We start from the raw sequence: 8,984 nt of genomic DNA on the forward strand, positions 1-8,984 counted from the left end.
GACTAAACTTCGCCCCCTAACTTTGGGGGTGAGTGCTCAGAGGACCCCTCAAAATTTTGTTGACCGGTGCAAGGTTATGCTACGAAACATGCGGATATTAAAGTCCAAAGGGATAAACTTCACCACCTTTTAGCATTAGGGCAAGGCCCGCTGATGATGGCAGGCTTACCTCCTTAGTAGGTTAGTAGGTTTACCTCTCTTGACTTGGGATCATTTTATACATCTGTTCTCGGAGAAGTACATACCACCTTCTAAGAAGGGGGATCTTTGAAGTTAGATTGAGAGACTCCGTCAAGGTTATATGTCTGTGACCGACTATGAGGCGAGACTCATTGACTGGTCTCGCCATTCAGCTATTATACTCCCCACAAATGCAAAGAGGGTGTAGAGGTTCATTGCCGGTCTGCACCCTGAGATTCAAGTTTCTATGGCCCGTGAGGTAGAGATGAGTACTCCCTTTCCTTAGGTTGTGGATATATCTCGGAGGATCGAGCTTATTCGCAACTGCAGTGAAGGGTTTGCACCATGGGACAAACAGCCCCGACAGTTTGGAGGGTTCAGTGGTACCCCGCCTAGGGGCAGAGGTTATTTCGTGAGGGGTTAGTCTAGCAGGCCCATGCAGTCAGCACCACCGCCTGCCCGGAGTGCTCCAACATGACCCTACTTCACTACCATTCTAGAGAGTACTTACCGCCCGCCAGCTATTCAGGGTTCCTCCAATGGGTATTTAGTCCATCAGGGTCAGACTTTAGGTCAGCAATCCACTGCTCTGAGGGGTTGTTTTGAGTGCGGGGTTCTTAGACACGTGAAAATGATTTGTCATAGACTTCGGGGCAAGGCCTAGCAGCAGGACCATCAGCCTATGATTACCGCACTAACTACCACACCGCCTACCATGCCGGCCAGAGCGGAGGGAAGGAAGGAAAGGGTTACCGTAGAGGTGGAGGCGAGTCAGTTGGTGCTCCGGTTAAATTCTATGCTTTCCTCGCCAGGCCAGAGGCAGTCACCTCTGATACAGTGATCACAGGTACTATTTGTGTCTATTGTGGGGATGCCTCGGTATTATTTGATCCGGGGTCTACTTACTCCTATGTTTCCTCTCTATTTGCTCCTTATCTGGATGTGTCTTGAGCATCCTTGGGCTTTCTTGTATATATGTCCATGCCAATGGGTGATTCTGTTGTTGTGGATCGGGTCTACCAGTCTTATGTGGTGACTTTCTGTGGTTATGAGACCAGAGAAGATCTTTTGTTGCTTGATATGGTTGATTTCGAGGATATCCTGGGCATGGACTAGTTTTCACTGTACTATACCATTATCGATTACTATGCCAAGACTATTACATTGGCGATGCCTGATTTGCCCAGATTAGAGTGCAGGGGTTCCTTTGTTGGTACTTTTTACCAGGTTATTTCTTTCTTCAAGGCTCGACATATGGTCGAGAAGAGTTGTTTGACCTATTTGGCCTTTGTTCAGGATACTACTACAGAGACTCCCACATTAGATTTAGTGCCGATGGTACGAGAGTTTTCCGATGTATTTCCTGTTGATCTATTGGGTATGGTGCCAGATCGAGATATTGATTTTGACATTGATTTAGTGTCGGGCACCCAGCCTATTTCTACTTTTCCTCGTTGTATGACTCCGAAGGAGCTGAGAGACATAAAGGAGCAACATCAGGAATTGCTTGAGAAGGGGTTCATTAGACCCTGTGTGTCACCTTGGGGCACACTAGTATTGTTTGTGAAGAAGAAGGATAGGAGTATGCTGATGTGCATTGATTACCACCAATTGAACAAGGTCACCATCACGACTAAGCACCCGTTGTCGTGTATTGATGATTTGTTTGACTAGTTGCAGGGTAACAGGGTGTTCTCTAAGATTGACTTTAGATCAGGGTATTATCAGCTGAAGTTTTGTGCTTCGGATATTCCAAAGACGGTTTTTCGGACTAGATATGGCCACTATGAGTTTCTAGTAATGTCATGCGGCTTGACCAATGCCCCGATGGTGTTTATGGATTTGATGAACCAAGTGTTCATGACATATCTTGACTTATTTGTCATTGTCTTCTTTGATGACATATTGGTCTACTCGCGTAGTATGGAGGAGCACGAGCAGCATTTGAGGTTAGTGCTTCAGATCTTGCAGGAATAGAAGCTTTATGCTAAGTTTTCCAAGAGCAAGTTATGGTTTGATTCTGTGGCTTTCTTGGGACATGTTGTATCAGGTGAGGGTATTAAAGTGGATCCCAGGAAGATCAAGGCAGTCCAGAGTTGGCCGCGTCCTACCATAACGACCGAGATCAGGAGTTTTTTGGGGGTTAGCAGGTTATTATCGTTGGTTCATGGAGGGATTCTCGTCTATTGCAGTGCCTTTAACTAGATTGACCTAGAAGGTTGCTCCGTGTAGATGGTCTGATGATTGCGAGGCGAGCTTTCAGAAGCTCAAGACCGCTTTGACTGCAGTACCAGTATTAGTGCTGCCCTCTGGTTCAGGGATGTATATTGTGTATTGTGATGCTTCACGTGTCTGATTGGGTTGTGTATTGATGCTGGAGGAGCGAGTTATTGCATATGATTCACGTCAGCTGAAGCCCCACCAGAAGAATTACCCCATGAATGATTTGAAGTTGGTCGCGATAGTTCATGCTCTCAAAATCTGGAGGCATTATCTCTATGGGGTGTCCTCTAAGGTTTACACCGATTATCGTAGCTCGCAGCATTTGTTGAAGTAGAGGGACCTTAATTTGAGGCAGCACAGGTGGCTTGAGTTACTGAAGGACTATCATATTACCATCATTTACCATCCGGACAAGGCAAATGTGGTTGCAGATACCTTGAGCAGAAAGTCTGAGAGTATGGGTAGTTTGGCATTCATTTCAGTATAGGATAGGCGATTGGCTTTGGACATCCAGTCCCTAGCTAATAGACTGGTAAGGTTGGATATTTCAGAGCCCAGTCGAGTTGTTGCATGTGTTATGGCTCAATCTTTATTACTTGAGCGGATCAAGGCTCGTCAGTACGATGATCCGCACTTGTTGGTTCTCAAAGTGGTGGTACTACATGATGGTGCCAAGGAGGTTACAATCAGTGAGGATGGTGTTCTGTGATTCCAGGGTCACCTATGTGTTCCTAACGTTGATGGATTGAGGGAGAAGATTTTAGAGGAGGCACACAGCTCTCGGTATTCCATTCATCCATGTGCTACGAAGATGTATCGTGACCTAAGGCAACATTATTGGTGGTGGCGGATGAAGAAGGACATAGCTAAGTATGTAGCAAGATGTCTAAATTGCCAGCAGGTTAAGCATGAGCACCAGAGGCCAGGTGGCGTACTCCAGTATAGTTATACTGGAGTGGAAGTGGGAGCGTATCATTATTTACTTCATTGTCGGGTTGTCATGAACGTTGAGGAAGTTTGATGGCATTTGGGTCATTGTCGATAGGCTGACCAAGTCAGCACACTTTATTCTAGTGGTGACTACTTACTCTTTAGAGAGGTTGGCCCAGATTTACATTCAGGGGATTGTCTAGTTGCATGGTGTGTCTGTTTCCATCATATCAAATAGAGGCCCTCAGTTCATTTCGTACTTATGGAGAGCAGTGTAGAGCGAGTTGGGTACCCGAGTAGAGCTTAGCATAACATTTCACCTGCAGACCGACGGGTAGTCGGAGCAGACAGTTCAGATTCTAGAGGATATGCTTAGAGCATGTGTTATTTACTTTAGAGGGCAGCGGAATAGATTCTAGCCCTTGGTAGAGTTTTCTTATAACAACAATTATTAGTCTAGCATCGAGATGACTCCATTTGATTCTTTATATGGTCGACAATGTCGTTCGCCCATCAAATGGTTTGAGCCCAACAACGCTATGTTATATGACACCAATTTAGTGAACAATGCCTTGGAGAAGGAAAAGTTGATTTAGGAGCAGCTTCGCACAGCACAGTCCAAACAGAAGAGTTACGCAGATCAGAAGGCGCGTGAGTTATCATTTATGGTGGATGAGAAGGTTCTCTTGAAAGTCTCGCCGGTGAAGTACATCATGAGGTTCAGGAAGAATGACAAGTAGAGCCCAAGGTTTATTGGCCCATTTGACGTGCTGAGGCAATTTGGGGAGGTTTCTTATGAGCTTGTTTTGCCTCCTAGTCTATCGGGAGTTCATCTGTTCTTCTATGTGTCTATGCTCCGGAAGTACCATGCCGACAGGTCGCATGTGTTAGCTTACAATGCGGTTCAGCTAGATGAGAGTTTGGGTTATGAGGAGGAGCCAGTTGCCATTATTAACAGGCAGGTTCGCCAGTTGAGGTCAAAGAAGATTTCTACGGTAAAGGTTCAGTGGAGGGGTCAACCGGTCGAGGAGGCAACCTAGAACACCGAGGAGGACCTGCGGGGTAGATATCCACACCTATTCAGCAATCCACGTATGATTCTAGACTCGTTTGAGGACGAACATTTGTTTAAGAGGTGGATAATGCAACAATCCAACTGGTATTTTTGCTTTTTAGATCACCGTTCTCCTAATTAAGACTTTCCGTATGTTCTTTTACTATTTTATGACTTGCATGGATGGTTGGTTCAGGTTGAAATCGGAAACTTAGTTCCATAATAGTGGCCTAGGACGGCCAAGTTTGACTTGAGTCAATATTTTGAGTAAACAACCTCGGAACCTAGGTTTAATGGTTCCAATAGGTTAGTATGATGATTTTGTACTTGGGCGTGTGTTCGGATTGGGTTTCGGATGATCCGGGAGCATTTTGGCGCTTAATGTGGAAAGTTAGTTCATTGAAGGTTTTCTAGTTCTTTAAATTTGGTTGGAGTGGACTTTGGTGTTAGCGAGGTCTATTTGGGATTCCAATCCTAGTAATAGTTCCATATGGTGATGTATGACTTGTACACAAATTTTGGTGTCATTCTGAGTAGCCTAAGTATGATTCGATGCGTTTGAAGCTAATTGAAAAGTTTGAAGTTCATGAGTTGATTCAAGTTGGTTTTGGGGTAGGGACTCTTGATTTCGATGTTATTTTACATGTTTTGAGGGTTCGATTAGGTATGTATTATGTTTATGAACTTGTTGGTACGATTGGACTGGGTCCCGAGTGGCTCGGGTGAATTTTGGACCACCCGGAGTTAAGTCTGAAAATTCGATATTGCTGATTCTAATTTCCTTCTTCACGAATGCAGAGGCGGGTTTCGTAGAGAAGGAATTGGTGGACTGGCATTTTTCACTTCATGTTTACGTTCATGGGGTCGTGTTGGCAAAAGTCTAGGATTGGTAGCCATCGCGTTCGCATAGAATAAAGGGCCTAGGTGGGTCAGTCACATTTGCTCTTCGCGTTCGCGAAGGGTTGACCGCGTTCGCGGAGCTCAGGTTGAGCAAGACTTCGTGATCGTGAGACTAACCCCGCGTTCACGAAGAAGGTCTTCATGGCCCGGTCCAATTATGCCTTTGCGATCGCGAGGCTTCTTCTGCGATCGCGAAGAAGGGTCAACTGGGCAGACTTGAGTTTTAGTACGGGACTTAGCCTCTTTTCCCTCATTTTTCACTTGTCTTGGGTAATTTTGAGAGAATTTTATGAGGGATTTTCATCAACATCAAGAGGTAAGTGATCCCTATCAATAGTTGAGTTAAATACACGGATTATGAGTAGATTTAAAATGAAATTAAGGGAAAAATTGTGGGATTTGTGTGGACCTAGGGTTTGGTAAAAACAAAATTTGACCACAAAATTGATTATGTAATTGGGAATAAATTATATATTTGAGTTCGCGAGGTCGTGGATAACATTTATATTTGAAAATTTCCGGAATCTCGGCACGTGGTCCAGGGGGTGAATTTTAGAAATCTTCCAAATTGGATTGGATAATTACTCTAATAGAAAAATGTTGAATGTTTGAGTATATATTTATTAGTTTATATGACTTTTGGTTAGTTTTGGAGTCCTCGACGTTGTTTGAGGAGTTCTAATGAGGTTGAAGAGCCGGATTGAGGAGTTGGAATCGAGGAAAATCTCTTGCCTAACCTTGTAAGAGAGAACTTACCCGCTTTAGCTGTATTAATTGTTGTGCGCAATTTGTTGTGGGGAGCTACATACGCACGAGGTGACGAGAGTCCGTACGTATTTATATTCATGATATGTCGGGGTAGACTTAGATTTACAGCATGACTTTAATTCTGCTATTTATGCCACTCCTATCTATTAATTTTCTTCATTATGACTGAAATGGAGGATTTTAATAAAGATACCGACTTAGCCTCTTACATTGGGAATATTTGATAACTATAGATCCGTGTCTTCTCGTGTCTCATTTGCTTCCGTGAGCGAGGTAAATTCCTCTACTCTTATGGGATTGAGTCGTTCGCCTTGGCAGGTTGCTAACATTATTCTTATGGGATCGGGACGTTAGCCTCAGTAGTACTGAGTACTATTATTCCTATGGGATCGAGACACTTGGCAACTTCGTGCTAAATAATTGAGATCGGATTTGGTTTGGTAGCAGTTGAGTTAGCGCCTTCAAGGCCGGTTATGACATGATTAATGATTTGATATAGACTTATGTGTGGAATTATAGTAGTACTTTTATTTGCTTCGTTGCTACTTGTTGTACACTTACCATGTCTACTTTATGTATTTCTATTACTATTTGACCTTTAGTAAGTGTCAAGTCGACCCCTCATTATTACTTCTTCGAGGTTAGACTAAAAACTTACTGGGTACGCATTGTTTTCCGTACTTATGCTACATTTCTGTCCTGAATGTGCAGGTACTCAGACAGGTACTACCAGTAGTCACGCGGGCGCATAGCCGATATTCTACGGAGACTTAGTGGTGAGCTGCTTGACTTGCTACGATCCGCAGCACCGGAGTCCCCATATACCCTATTTATTATTTCTATCTATTACCTTTCAGACAATAGTTATATTAGTTTTTTATATTCTCTAGATTGCTCATGCACTTGTGGCACTAGGTTTTGAGGATTTTAAGCATCTATGTACTGTTGTACTTATCATTACTGTCATTACAGTGGATGTATTTATCACATTGGTATTTTGTTGAGAAAAGAGTATGTATGATTGCATAAGGTCTCACTTATTTTGTTCTTTTAAAAGGAAAACTTTTATTTTAAATGTTAAAAGATGTAATTAAATTGTAGTTTCACTTGTGGTCTTGCTTAACGGCAGCGTTAGGTGCCATCGCAAACTATTATGGGTTTTGGGTCGTGACAGTATGGGTGCGTGGCATCAGTGCCCTTCTCCAAAGCACGTGTATATATATCATTGTGCATGCGCTCGTTGCTGGTATATCAGATTCCGGAGGGGTGAATCTTACCAATGCGTTAATATAAAGCCTATAAGGCATGTTGCGGCATGCAGCCCAGTCCACAATATTAAAAGATAATAAGGCATGATGCGGTGTGAAGCCCGATCCACAATAACACTACAACTCGACTCTCAGGCCCACCTCAATCATCAATCTCTCAAGTCTCAAGGGCTCACAATCTGGTACCACTTAGCCCAAACAATAATAACATGTGATGTAACAGTAAATGATAACAGAGACTAAGATATGATATATAAATTAAGAATCATGACTAAGTATATAATTATAGTTTAACCAGATAATTCAAAATAACAGAAATAACCTCATTAGGTCTCAACTAGATAAACACATAGCTTAAACATGATTTCTAGCATGAATCAAAATTCAATTACTCTAACAAGTGGGGATTTCACGGATATAACAAGACTTGATAGTAACTCAGTACAAAAATCAACATGAATCATAGTTAGCATGGTGCACGCCCATACCTCCATCACCTTGCATGTGTGTCACCCCAAAACAACACAATTAACACGTTTTCCGGTGATAAATACCATCAATTCTAAGTTTAAAAATATTACTTACCTCAAAGTGCGCAACTCAATGCTCCAACAAACCCTTGCCACGCGAATCGGCCTCTGAGCAACTTAAATCTAGCCAAAGCAACTTAATTCCATATAATAGCTATAGGAAATTATTTCAAAAGATAAAGCTAAGGTCTTTAATCAAATCGGAAAGTCAACCCAAAAGGTCAAGCCCGAACCCACACCTCGAAATCTGATAAAATTCACAAAAATTGAACACCCATTCAATAATAAGTCCAACTATACCAAAGTCATCCAATTCCAATCATAAATCGACCCTCAAATCCCCAAATCTCACTCTCCAAAATATAGTCCAAATATCCTTAAATTTCACCTCAAAACACATAATCTAGATGTAAAATCAATCGCTATTCAATATTTATGGACAAAAGTAACTAAAAGTCACTTACCTCCTCAATTACAGTGAACACCCTTTCGGAAATTGTCCATAGCTGAGTTCCACAAGTCCAAAATGAGAGAAAATATATATGACACTACCAGGCATTTCGCATATGCGACCCACACCTTCGCTTCTGCGGAACTACTTCTGCGATCAAATGTCTGCATATACAGAAATCACTAAGACACCCAACCAAGTGCACCTACGGCTCAAGATGCGCACCTACGGGATCGCTTCTGCGGTCCTTCCTCCGCTCATGCGCATCCACACCTGCGGAGAAACTCCGTTTCTGCGATTCCAGCCTCATCTGACCAATCTCGCCTTTGCGGCACACTTCATCGCACCTACGAGCTCGCAGATGCGGAAAGTTCCTCACATCTGCGGCCTCTGCCAAGACTAGCCAAACTCTGCACCTGCGACAATACCGTCTCTTCTACGACTTCGCACATGCGGCCCCTTTCTCGCAGGTACGATCACACCAGGCATCAGAAAACTTCAACCAAGTTCCTAAGTCCAAAACTAATCTGAAATCAATCCGAATCTCACCCGAGACCCCGGGGACCCTATCCAAATATACGAACAAGTTCTAAAATATGATATGACTTTATTCGAAGACTCAAATCACATCAAACAATATATAAATCTCAAATCGCACCCAATTCAAGCCTAATGAAACT

Source organism: Nicotiana sylvestris, chromosome 1 (genome assembly GCF_000393655.2).
Source record: "Nicotiana sylvestris chromosome 1, ASM39365v2, whole genome shotgun sequence".
Taxonomy (NCBI): domain Eukaryota; kingdom Viridiplantae; phylum Streptophyta; class Magnoliopsida; order Solanales; family Solanaceae; genus Nicotiana; species Nicotiana sylvestris.